This window comes from Cottoperca gobio, chromosome 23 (genome assembly GCF_900634415.1).
Source record: "Cottoperca gobio chromosome 23, fCotGob3.1, whole genome shotgun sequence".
Taxonomy (NCBI): Eukaryota; Metazoa; Chordata; class Actinopteri; order Perciformes; family Bovichtidae; genus Cottoperca; species Cottoperca gobio.
Genome location: NC_041377.1, coordinates 2,918,473 through 2,932,242, shown reverse-complemented (window position 1 = coordinate 2,932,242; position 13,770 = coordinate 2,918,473). Strand labels below are relative to the sequence as shown.

The following is a 13,770-nucleotide window of genomic DNA, read 5'->3' as shown; positions in this document are numbered from 1 at the left end:
CCAAACCCACATTAGCTGGAGGCCTTGCTGGTTAGCCACAACATTTACACGGCAATCTCGACCCGTTTAATTGAAGTCAAAATCAAGAATGGCTCAAGCGACACACCTGCTAAGACATTTACGTAAGATAAAGTGACCCAGACTTCTTTGTTCGACGGCTATAGTGTGCTGCCAAACATTAACCGTCACGCCGCCACAGAGACAATACTACAGCAGGCATTTCAGGACATAAACGTTGCATTGGAAGGTCATCACGACGGGATTACGGCTCTAGGAAAACCCTGTGAGGAAGAAAAATACTTAAGTGTGTGGCCAATGGTTAAAGTAAGTAATGTAAGTAATGCTGCCAAACGTTTACAGTCTGAGACTTTGTCCTTTTTCCATGACCGTCATGTGACTTCAGCAGTTTTCTCTGCGAGGCTTGCTGCAGCGACGAGTCTTCTCTGATCAAAGCCTTGTGTTGGATGTGGGGGCTAAAAGCTCACAACCACGCTGCCAATGTCGCCGTTCATTTGTGTGTAACCATGACAATGATGCACAGATCCATCACACGCCTCTCAAAGGCTGGATGGGGATGCCACCTATTTGTACAATTTTGCACTTGGCAACAATAACGCAACATTTCGCCAAGACAGACGCTCGATCAGCACTTTCAGTGACTCAGTGGAGCTTGTGATTTGTACATAAGATGAGTTCCCCCCCCCCCCCCCCTGCTTCTTTCATCATCTCTCCTGGGCTGCAGATTTCCGGCATGTCTGCCCAAAGACAGAAGACAGAAATCAAATCCCCCCCCGAGCCAAACGCGCTCAGATATCAAAACAATCTTGTATTTAGTTGCTTTCCTTCTATTCTGCCTGCGCTTGCAATATTGAATTACACTCTCTTAAAAAACACACAGAAAAAGTGTGTGTGTGTGTGTGTGTGTGTGTGTGTGTGTGTGTGTGTTTGATTTCGCTGGTTTGCAGTGGAAACGGTGAGTCACAGAAACGAAGGCCAGGCTTTCGAGCTGAAAGTCAACTGAGTTTTACACTCACACCAATATTGGCAGATTATTTTTAATCCCTTTTATCTGGATCTATAATTTACAGACAAGGTAATGTATACAGAGCGACTGCTTTGTATGCACAGACACCAAAAAAAGGTCAGTCAAGGTCCTGTGCCGACTGAGTCCCCCGACATTCCAGCTTTGTGCTTCACAGAGAGTCCCTGTGGACACGAGGACGCGAGCAGGGGGGCTGAAAGTCACTACGGATTAACGCCTGACAATGGAAACGTTCCTGCAGCTGGAGAAAAGTTGGAATGGACGCGCACATCCCAGATTCATGACACTCAAATACACACCCACTACTGCATTCTCCTGAGGTTAGACCGGCCCACCTCCAGCCTCTCCCTCCGCCTGTCAGTCAGGCCGATGATGTCCAGCCTCCTGCTACAAGCCAACGAGGGAGAAGGAGGGAAACTGGTGATGTGAAGAAGTCCGGTTCGTGTTTCTCTTCGTACAGAAATCACAAAGTGTACTAGTGCTGTGGATTAGGGCGGGGTATCTGTTCTCGATACCTTTAAAGTATCAACCAAGATAACCCAGTAACGTAATACGATTGGCCCACCACCTCGGAAAACACAACAAATACAGTCTGCGGTGTATTTCAGAGAAGCTACGAAACATTTAAATAAAGTATAGAAATACCGATGTAGCGTTTTGTACAGTTGTTTAATAAATATCTTGTGATGGTGGAAATAAAAAAAGGTATCAAATGTAGTACTCTATTGGTATCACTTTAACAATACCCAGCCCTACAGGGTATCATTAGAAGTTTTCTTTTTTCATTAGCAGCTGCCTGACAGTATCTTATAATTCCCTGAACTTGTCCTCCTCAATCATACGCACAGTGAAGGACGATCTCCGACGATGCGTGTCATTATTAACCTTGTCGAGTTGTCACTGTAAAAAGGATGCCGTCTTATTCATCAGTCTGTATTATGACTTGAAAGTTAAAGTCGACGTACTTGGCAGCAAGGACGCGCGCTGAAACCTTAAGGGACCAGCTTCTCAGGTTATGATGCCATCTTGACAAAGTGCTGCGTCATGTCACTCAGGGTCATTTCAGAAATAAAATTAGGAAATGCTCAAGGCGTAAGAAAACAGCTCAGCTGCACTCTGGCCCCATTTCATGTTTCCTTTTCTTCTGACGGACGCTTTTTCTGTGCGTCTCTTCAAAGCCTGGCTCCCCGGGAGGTTGTTCTGTAGTCCTTTTGCTGCCTCCGGCCTTTCCTCACACAAGCCCTCTATTAGTAAGTCAGCCGAGAGCTGCTGAGACACGGGCAAAAACCGAGCTCTTACAGCTGCACACTGGCCGAGACCATTATAAGTGTACAAAAGCCGACAGAGGAGGGAGGGAGGGAAAACTAGAAAGAGCTAAATGCAGCCAATAATTAAAGGAGCATTAGTCAACTTGAATGTCATTGCTAAACCAGTTCTCTAATCAACACATTGCCAACATTGTAAAGAAGCTGAGTGCTACCACAGCAGGGAGTCTTTTTTATATCCCGGCGACAACGTGGAGATACATGGTCCAACTGGTAAACTCAAGCAAGGAGCCACTAACAGTGTGTCGTTGCAGGAGGCGTAGCGTGAGCAGCAGCAGCAGCAGCAGCAGCAGCTTTAGTGCGTCTACACAGGAGGAGATAAGAAAGGAAATGAGCAAGTCTGGGGTCGAGTAATGACAGGATCCTGAGATTAGATTGGTAAGATATACAAGATGAGTGACTTTGTTTTAACTAGAAAGTGATAAAACCAATTGCGCAACTTTTTCCCGCCAAAATTTGGAGCCATTAACAAAGACTTGATCCGTGTCTATTAATCTCCATCACTGTAAACAGATGCATCACTACGACACATCCCAGCGTCCTCCAGCTCGACTCCCCCGCTCCAGTACACGAGGTTGTGACATTATTGCCCCTTGCACAAACCCACGTAATTGAACAGCACATTTAAGGGCTCTTATCCCAGATTGCAATACCGCACCAAAACCAGCAGGTCTTCTCTTCCACTTGGTTCTTTCCAAGGCAGCGAAAGGCTAATCTAATTAGAATTCATTATATTAGCCTTGGGCTTTAAGGCCAGGTTCGGTCCTACACGTGAAGGTTGTTGATCACTATCAGATATCTGGCCACAGGAGATTCAGTTTGAGAGAGAGAGCTTATGTTTCTGTGTGTTTGCATACGTGTGCATCAGTACATTGTCTACATTATGTCTGATGGCAGAGGGATTCTGTAATTACACCAGCCGTCTCTGAGTGACACAGCCTCTCGCTGCTGTGGTGTCAGTTTACGCCTGGCTCAGACCCAGACTGGCAATCGTACTCCCGAGTGCTGCGGTCGGGCCGAGAGGTCATGAACTTGCACTGTGGTGATCGTGGTATAGATCCCTTTCTTTTCTTTCCAACAGAAGTGTAGAACAAAGACACAAGGGCTAGAATGAGGTCAAAAAGAAGAAAGTCCATTTCCTGTTAATGATCTAATAATCCAATTTCATTCAGTATTTTTCAACCATGTCTTTCTATAGGGTGTAAGACATATTCTCTGAGCATAGAAGGTTGACAGTGCCAATAAAAAGGTCTATAGTTTGGTGGTTTCTCTGAAGCCTGCATTTAGTGAACAGCTTTCTTACTTGCAACCATAAAAATCCTCAGCAGGTAGACATTACCTTTACACTAACCTTCAGAAATAACTGCAAGACGAAGGACACAGAGAGCCGACCTCCGCCAAGGCTGTTTCCATAAGTGAAACATTTACATTAGTCATTAACAGATGCTCTTATCCAGAGCGACTTACAGTGAACCGACAGGGAACCTACAGGGACAGTCCCCCTGGAGCACCTCGGGGTTAAGTGCTTGTGCCTTCTGTTCGGAAACCTAACCACTAGACCACCACCACCCACATAACTGAAACATAATGCGTGCATTCGGTCAGCGATGCAGATCCACACCAAAAGGTAATGGGTTCTCCCTTGGCCCGTGCGACACCCTTCCACCAAGTTTCATTATAAAAATCGGCTGTTTTTCTGGCTGAGGTAAAGAAAAGACACATCAATACTAAAGCCGGATGTATGATCGCCAGGATTCCTTGAAGCTCGGTGTCAGGGCATTTACGCAGGAAACGTATCACGACATCGCCGGTCAATTACAAATAAAATATTGATCGGACAAGGTAAACCAGAAGAAGAAGCAACGTGAAGACTATAGTTAATAGAAACTGAACACCGCGGCGTCACCAGGAGCCACAAGAACTGACAGGACGACCACACCCGTTAGTGGTGGTGCAGAAGTGTCCAACATCTCCCTTTACTCCTCACTATAGAGCAAACCATACGAGGTGGGGGTTACTGAATTCAGGACACATCCTTGGATTTGTTTAATTCCTCCCAGCATGCACTTGTTTTTGCAAATGACAAAGAAAGATCCATTCAAACCCCCAGCAGCAAAGAGCCCAGTGGTCCTTCCTGATCCATTTGAAACAGCCATTACCACAGCGGATGACAAAGAGCCCTCCCTTTCAGCAGCCTGACACGCTCACAGACACGCAGTGGGAACAGGACGTGATTGGTGAGGCAGTTTCAACACGTTATCCCAGAAACAGACCAGGGCAAATGCCACAGCTGCCCTGTCACTTATCCTGCAGGCTCATTTTCCATGGATCAGGATATCACTGAGGCATAGTGGCCAATTCCTCAAAGCTGCTTTCACCACTCCATATAACACATTTGCTGTAGGGGTGATCATCCAATATCACAAGCTTCAGTGGCATTATCCAAATCAATGCAACGTGTTATGCACATTACTTTTAATGTGTCAGTTATGGACCAGGGCCAAAGCTCAGACCTCATATCTTACATGCCTTTTTATAGATTTGCAATCTTCATAATATATCTGGGGTATCTGTATCGTGACACTAACATCCATATCACACAGCATAGCGGGGAATGATTGCTCAATAATTATAGTCACATATATATCCAAGAGTGTAAAACCCCTGTGGTACGATAGAACTACACACAATCTAGTTACTCGTGGCTTGTCCGTGCTTTTGAACAACAACCAGCTCTCGCTCGCAAGGAAACCAATATCTGTGACAGTCATTTAATCAGGTATCGTGTGCAAAGATAGATTACAGCGAACACGCAACTATAAGAGTAATGCACTACTTCACACACACACGATAGCTTCACCTTGTGCTGCTGCCAGCCAGGTTTATAATTAATGACACGGGAGCTCTGCCGTCAATTGGTGAGCCGCTCTGAGCATCTCATCCATCCAATATGCAGATTAGAGCCGAAGTGGAACCAACAGTTGGTTTTGGTGCTGGTTTTGAACACGAGAGGCAGGAACATCCACACGTTGGTGGATAAATTAGGATACATGCAACAGGATTCAACACTATAGCAGCATAATCTTTTTGCAGTTGGTGAAAGTGGCACGATGGAAACACCCTCGTGTAGAGTTGTGATGTCACAATAGCTTGTTTTGTGTGAGCAACAGTCTAAAAAGCAAAGATATTCAATTTACAACATGAAAAGGTAACGCTCAGACACAAACCCACAGAGAATCGACTGCAGTTTCCAAACAGAACACCAGAAGGTTGTGAGTTCAACACCAGGCCTGCCGCCCTGAGCAAGATGCTTAACCCTGAGCTGCTCCAGGGAGACTGTCCCTGTAGTTAGTTCACTGTCGCTCTGGAGAAGAGCGCCTACTAAATCACACGTAATGTCATTTTTCTCAAGGGTCAGTGGAGACCAAAATAGTTTTTCCACTAATTGTTTCCACACTACAGCAAACTGTAAGGGCTTTGCCCTGCACAGTAAATACATGTGTATACCGTCAAGTCAACTTTCTGAAGGGCTTTGTTAAATATCAGATAAAAGCGGGTTGTTTACGGTCTTTGATCTGCCTTTAACAAAATGCGTCATGGTTCATTTCAAAGCAGCCTGGGAGTGGCTGCCTTTATCTGCTCTGTGCGCGACCAACACTGTGATGCATTGTGTTGCCAGCGTGAAGGATGCAATCACTATAAGCTCCCGCTCTCTCGTTTCTGTTCGACTTATCGGCGGGCAAGACAGAATACCCTGCTAGATGTTTACGCTCAGGTCCCGGGGAAAGAAAAGATTGTCAAGTTTAAAAGGGGAAGCTATGCATAGCCTTGGCTGCAAGCCATACAGAGCATGCAAAGGAGGGCTGGGCGTTCATCCAAATATCATCATGTCAGACACAGACTGTCAGGTTGGGCCACACCGCCACAGACATCACTAATGGGGTCCAAGACAAACATCACTCCAAATTATCTCCAGAGGCCTTTAAAATGAACAAACGTTCAACTAAAGGACACACAGAATGTGAGTTTGAGTTTCCTGTGACAGCAAGAGCAACGTTGACAGTTTTGGGGAGGTCACAGTGACTTTAGTCCACTAAAGTCTAATCAGTTCATCCTCGAGTCCAAGTGGACGTTTGTGCCAAAATTGAAGAAATTCCCCCCATGCGTTCCTGAGATATGGCGTCCATGAGAATGGGAGTAACATACGGACAGACGGGCGAATGGACAACCTCCTGCTGCGACTGTGGCAGGCTTAACAATACGCCACATTAAGGAAACCAAAATATCCCTTCATGCAGCCTTTACGTCACCTCTTGGAAAGGGGGAAGCCTGCGATATAGGGACACGATGTTTGTCAGGAACGCTTTTATTTATTGTGTTTGCAGAACGTGTTAACATCTCACACACACACACACACACACACACACACACACACACAGCGCATGTTTTACACCACTCCCAAACTATGTGCAAATAGATGTTTTGTGCCTTTCTTTCCCTCTTCTAGGTGCTATGGAAAGGTTATCATGACCGAGCTGTTCACCTTTGGGTGGTTTATTACTCATCAGGTGACTCACTCCTCTCTTACAGTAAACCCCCCCCGTGTATTGAAGTTTGTTTAGACATGTGCAAGTACAAATTACAGCCCTGAGGCCACAGTGCAGATTCATCCAGGGGCTGAGTTGCATTAATGCTTTTAAATGTGTAATCAGGGAAGCCCCGCACCCCCCTGCACGATTCTGGGGAAGTGACAACAGATTACTGTAACTGAGAAAGTGATGTCGCAACAACTGCTCTTGCAATGTTAGGTGAATGTTTCGCAGCGTGATGAGCGCATCACGCTGCGAAACATTCACCTAACATTGCAAGAGCGCTCACTTCCTTCACCGAAACCAGTGCACAAGGTCGAACAGGCGGTAAGAATAGTGAAGTCGGCTCTATCCCAATCTGGCATCAAAATATGTGAACCAATATTGACTGTTCTGGTCTAGCAGTTAGTGTCAAGAGAAAGTGTTTAAGTGTGTAAGTGTGTAATTTAGTGCACGTTTTATTCTTTAAGAAGGTTTTACACTGCCTGCTTTTGTTTCATTCTTAATTCAATATTTATTTTCTCCCTTTCCCCACTCTTTGTAACTTCTTCTATATTCAATTAGATTCGGGAGACTGTGATCTTTGTAAGAGATCAGAGGGGGGTGGGGAGACTCCCTGCCAGGAAGCGCCTCTCCATTACCCTCCAGTGACACGCCATTAAAAGGAGCACCATGGGGTGCAATGTCATCCAACCCGTCGGATATCCCGCTGGTTATCAGCAGCCAGGAGGCTCACAGTGTTCTGTTTGAACCGACTGGTTTGCGATCATCGCAGCACATTTACTACAAACGATACACGTTACATCAAAGCTCCACGTTATCACGCGTTATCATCTTTGATTCAGAATGATGTCTATACATTATTTACCATCATTCAACATACAACATTCAAACACACTTGTAAAAGGTCTGTTGGGATCACACTCGATGTCGAGCTGATGCCCTCCCTCCCCCCCCCGCTCATTCATCCTCACCATCCACAGCCCGGCTCCTCACATGAGGAACAAACACAGGTGCAGGGACAGCCTTTACCGCCTGGCCTTGCTCTGAAGAAAAGGCACAGCTGGCAGCTAAACCGTGTATTACTTTTAGCCGATTTGGCTTTAATACCTTTCAGTACTTCTTTTTTTTTTTTTATTCAACACCTGCGTTTTCTATTTACTGGACATTTTATTGCAACATTTATGTACGAGAGCTCTGGTTTGACTGGCACGCCTATAAAAAGGTGAACACAGACGTGAGAAGAATCTGTAACACACTTTCCAATTACAGCAAAACATAGTAAATGACAGTGAATGCTGCTGGTGAAGTTGTTTCCCCGCGTCTGCTGTAATGTGAACGAGGATATAATTAAACAGGTCGGGCTCATGTCAAACAAACATGTCATCTGCAGAACTAACAACGTTAGGTAAACATGTTAAACAGTAAATAACGACACTAAATATCAGCATTTAACGTCGTTGTTGGAGGTTATATCCAGAGAATAAAACTCTGAGAGTAAACTGATGACGTTGATCTTTGAGGACACGCTCATATGAATGAGTGTTTACTGGGAGCCTCCTTCCTTTAATGCAGACAGTAAACAATGTGATTGGTGGTCGTGCATCTAAAAGATTCCCCTGGAGGCGGCAGATCCATCCAAGCAGTTTATATCGTAATAAATGTCCAAAGTGAGACGTACGATTTTTTGCACGTTACGTCATAGAACAGGATCGATTGACTAAACCTAACATGTGTGTGAAAGGTGGCAGAACACGGGTTTGTCTCCTCCACACGCACGCACCGACTGACGATATAAAAAGAGATTTACCATCCATGCAGTGGCTGTTTATCTGCTGAAGAGGGAAGCACCCTGCAGCCCCCTCAGCCCAGACCACATCATCTCTGAAACTGCTGAGAGGCCAGGGAGCAGCTCCCATCATGCCTCTGCACTGTACCACAGTACTACTCTCTGGGTTATGGCAATGCATGGAGGGAAAGAGCAGAAACAGATGTATAAAGAAGCACATGTGTACAACGGAGGGTTGTGAAACAAGAGAGCTGAGGGGGTTTGCAGGAAGAGTTGTGGCTGGAGGTGTGAGAGAGCACAGGATGAGAGGCTGCACACAGGTTCAAAAAATCTGCCTTGCTTCGTTCTTTGCTATGAAATCCAACAATGTCAACTTTCTAACTTCTCAGAAGCCACATGTGCGATTTTAGGAGCCAGAAAGGAACTCGTGTTGAGGATAAAATGCTTTGTGGCAGCATGTGATCATACTTAGCGCAGCTATAAATACATAAATGAGCACACACACACACACTCAGGAACATGCGTGCACACTTACCTAACACTTATCTGAGAGCAAAATATAGGTCATCTTGTGATGATAATTAGACTTCTATTTGTGATCCTGATTTAGAAAAGCAGCTGGAGACACGTTTCTCATTTAGTCTCTTGTTAAATGAGATGATCACACATCAAAACACTTTGAGGGGAAATCTCACAGTTTGCACAAAATGAGCCTGTTAGACGTTTTTCTAAATAAAAAAGAAAAGTGCTACTAGTTTCGAAACTTGACATGAACTGTTTTACTTTATTATGAAGACAGTCAACATCATGCAAGTTCAAACATGTAATATTGATCTGGGTACTTATTGTGTGTGAATGATGTCAATATACAGTGGCAGAATACACAGTTTTGTAGGAATCTATGAAATTATGCTGATTGTTTTGATGATGAGACACTTTAAAAGTAGCGCTGGACATGTTCCAGTTTCTTAAATATCAGCATACGCTGCTTTACTTTGTTTTATATCATCGTAATCTGAGTAGTTTGTGGTTTTGGACTGTTGGTAGGAAAACACAAGTCACTTTGACCAGCGGGAAATAATTGTTACTATTTGACAGAAAATAAAATGAAATAAACTTTTAAAACAATTAATGCAACTTTTAACTTCTCCGTCTGTCTATGACCTCTGTCCTGGTTCCCCTAATTTAATTTAAATTTAAATAGACATGACACCCTTGCACTTTAACCTAAAAAGGGTGGCACAAGCATGACATATGGCAACAGCAACGCAGCCATTGAATCATGAAAAGCACACAGTCTACAGTTTATTCCCACATCCCAAGTGTAAAAATAGAACTGTGATAAAAAGGTAGAGAGATGCCTGCTCTGATGCGAAAAGCACTCTGTCCCAAGCTCTTTGTACTGTAAACACGTGTCTAAGTCTAAATTAAAAATCATATGCAACACCACACATGTTCTCTGGAAGGGAATTTCCATTATGGCTGAGATGTGTGGTCTGATGTGGACTCACTTAATCTCAGAATATAAAAAAATTAAAGCCAAAAGACTGATCTGAACACAAACTGCTGCACAGTTGCACGATGCATTCATGATCTGGTGTCAGCTGGGCTTTTCTGTCATCTCAGTCTTACCAAATGAGCCAAGAGGGGAGTCAAGCCGTTCGCCTCCACATGGCTAACCACAAACACGCGCAGGAGAAGCGACATGCGGTCAGTTCCGGCTTTACCGTTCGTAAAAGGTCTCCCTTTTCTACACAGACACTGGTATTCATACGCTTTTAAAACTATTTAGCGAAATTAAGATTTTCACAAATCTGGGCCAACTCTCCATTAAAACAGAAACATTGTTAAAAGTCCACTTCCGGTAAAGAATTTAAAAATAAAACAAAAAAAGTGAAGGAAGGAAAAAGTACCATCATTAGGTATGCCAACTATTTTATCTAATAGAAAATATTTTAAAATGCCCATTTTCAGGAGTTATGAGGCCAACATAAAGATATTTCAGCTACTTAAGATGTAAAAAAAGAGAAAAGCATCATCCTAACATTTGAGAAACTGTTTCAGAAATTCATGTTTGATGGTAGGCTAAGTATAAGTAATGAAAACTCCCTTTGTCCCTTGTGTAAAACAAGGCTCAAGTTTGGCATAATCTGGCAAAAACACAAACCCTCCATTGATTTCACAGCACTTAACTCTAATTGGCAAGGGAGCGGATGATTATATATCAAATTTAAAGGGTCTACTTTTAAGGTAAAACAAATATGTGTTCAGAAACTGTTCCACACATACTGTCAAATTAGTTTAGCTCAAGGCATCCGATATGTGGTTTAATTGTAAATCTCGTATTTTATTTCTTTGTTACATTTCTTGTGCTTTTGTTTTGAAGGTTCCAGCCCAAACTTCCGCTCTCGGTGGTGTTAACGGCTGCTAGCTTGCCGGCAGCTGCTCCACGCTGATTGCGGCTCGAGCTGTGCCGCTACCCGCCTCCCTGCTGTCACAGGCGGCTACACAGCTCCGTGCTAACTGTGTGCTACTTACACAACTCACAACTTCAGAGTGAAACAAACAAATTATTAAAAAGCCAAACACTATGAATGTGTGTGCACGGAGACGGTCCCAGCCCCGGTGTGGTGATGCTCACCCCCGCCGCTCCGACAACACAGCCAATAAAACCAATGAAAGATGCTCCGGCAGCGGCGTGCCACAACACATCTCTGCGTCCCAAAATCCATATTAACATCCTGAATACATGTGCAAACAGAAGTAAAATCCTTCCTACCGTAGACATGGGCAGGTGCGGGCGGCTCCTTCCTCTTGCGGCTGTCAAAGAGGCTGTGTGGTGCAGCAGCTGCGGACTCTGTGCCTCCTCCCACCGGCCGCCTCTGGGCTCTGGCTGCTGGGATACTTCCACTGCTCTGCCGACAGCCTGTCTGTTTGTGTCTCCGGCAGGTAGACTGACTGACTGACGCGTCACCTCGCCACTGGGCCCTCCCCTAGTACAAACCGAGCGTCACGCCAAACTTCATTCAAAAATCTGGGAAGTTAACGTTGCTTGTCTGATATGAGTGGTTGTTCTTTGGAAAACTCACTTTCTCTCTTTATGATCAATAAATATTAAATTCGGCATATGCAAAACACAAATATAAAATATTATTTCACTGAAAGATAACTTTTAAATAGTTTATTGTAAAGATACTCTAGTTTTGACAATAACTTTTGAATATAGTTTAGAATGAACCTGCAAAAGCTTGAAGAAGAGAGTGAATGATGATAGGCAAACTAAATAAGGAATGAATTCAAACCCAGTTCTTAATTTATACCACAGAGAGAATATGAGATGTAGTCTATTCTTGTGGTTTTATCATTTCAATGTTTACTGGACTCCAATTAGAGCAAAAAAATAAGACCATTCATTTGAGAAATCAGGACCATTATCCATGTCCACTCAATGATGCGATACACTTTAAGGGTCTCTAAATCATTTGAAACAATACACGATTTATCCTCGAACATAAAATGGTCTATTGATCGCTGTTAAACTGAATCCATTGTTCATTCTGCTGCTAAAACATCATGTCAGTACAGTCCCTTATTGACACCCACATAGATCGTAGATCATTCTCCTCCCTCATTGCAAAGCACTGATGTATAATTAAAGTTATCAAGTACCAGGCATCAAACACCACCATGGTTATTACATCCAGCCTGTTGCCTGGAGGACACTTTAAACTCCACTCGGTGCCATTATCCCACATCTTACTGCTTTGATTATGACTCAGTCATAGTTTGCACTCAGCTGAAGGGCACAAAGTTAGATTTTCTTTCCAACTAACTAGAATATAAATCGACAAAATGAACCTCTATACAGCTGTGAAAGTATGCACGCAGCATGACTTCTGCAGATGGTAGAACATGTTGCTTACATGCATGCTTGTGGCAACTATTCGAAGGCAATGCACCTTATAAATAGTGTCAATATGCATAAAGACGTGACTGCTAACTGGGCTCTGCAGGTAACAAGCAGGCGACATGTGTGTAGTCTTTTAAATGTGTGTGTTCCTCAGAGACATTAGGGCCGCATGTGAAAAATGCATTTTGAGTTCTGAGGTCTACTCCAAACTCAGAACTCAAATATATTTTTCACTTGTGGCCCTAATCTTCTTCTTCTTCTTCTTCTTCTGTACATTTGTACCCACCCCACCAGGATTCAGGTTGAATCTCTTGCTGATTGCAGGAATGTTTACGTCTGAAACACTGTGTCTATGTGTTTGTGTGTTTCAGGATTACTGAGCATGAAATGAACTCTCTCGAGCCTGTGCTGAGCTGATTACTTTTTCCTGCAACTCTTAGAAAAATCTAACTAATAACAAAGGAATAGACCTCTCCTGTTTTGTCAACCTACATAGCTTCTCCGTAAAAGCATCACGCTGCTAAGGTAAACCCTTGTTTACCTTAGTGTTTTTTGGTGCAGTCTTCTTGAAGGATGGACTCTTTGTGTTATCTCTGCCCTGCAGTTATTTCACTTGCAATATGTTTAGTTTTGATGACATGCTAAAGAATGAAGCAATTCAGTGAGGGAGCACCAGAGACGTCGGAGGAGGAGGGAAAGCAATCCATCAAACACTGACAAACAACAAACCTGAGTCATGTCTGCTGCTGCACACATTAGTGTGTGTGTGTGTGTCAGATGCAACTGTGATTCAGGGATGTGAGCCATACGGGTAAACAGTCATTTGTGCAGCTTAGATGAACACTTTCAACTCCTAAAGCTGCTGTAACACCCTGCTCATCATGCGGCCGCATAGTTTAGCATCTGCAGAATATATGATTACCTTTTTTTTATATATATATATATATATATATATATATATATATATATATATATATATATATATATATATATATATATATATATATATATATATATATATATATATATATATAGTTTTTAAGGGAATGAATGAATTTCATTGCATTTGATGCACAACTGTATTCCTTTAAATATATTTGACAATAAACTTGAAC

General features: G+C 43.3%; 1 pseudogene; it reads right to left on the bottom strand.

Moving 5' to 3' along the window:
- LOC115028121 (fatty acyl-CoA reductase 1-like) overlaps nucleotides 1-11,747 on the bottom strand; it is a 33,683-nt pseudogene extending 21,936 nt beyond the window's left edge.
- Nucleotides 11,748-13,770: the final 2,023 nt, after the last annotated feature.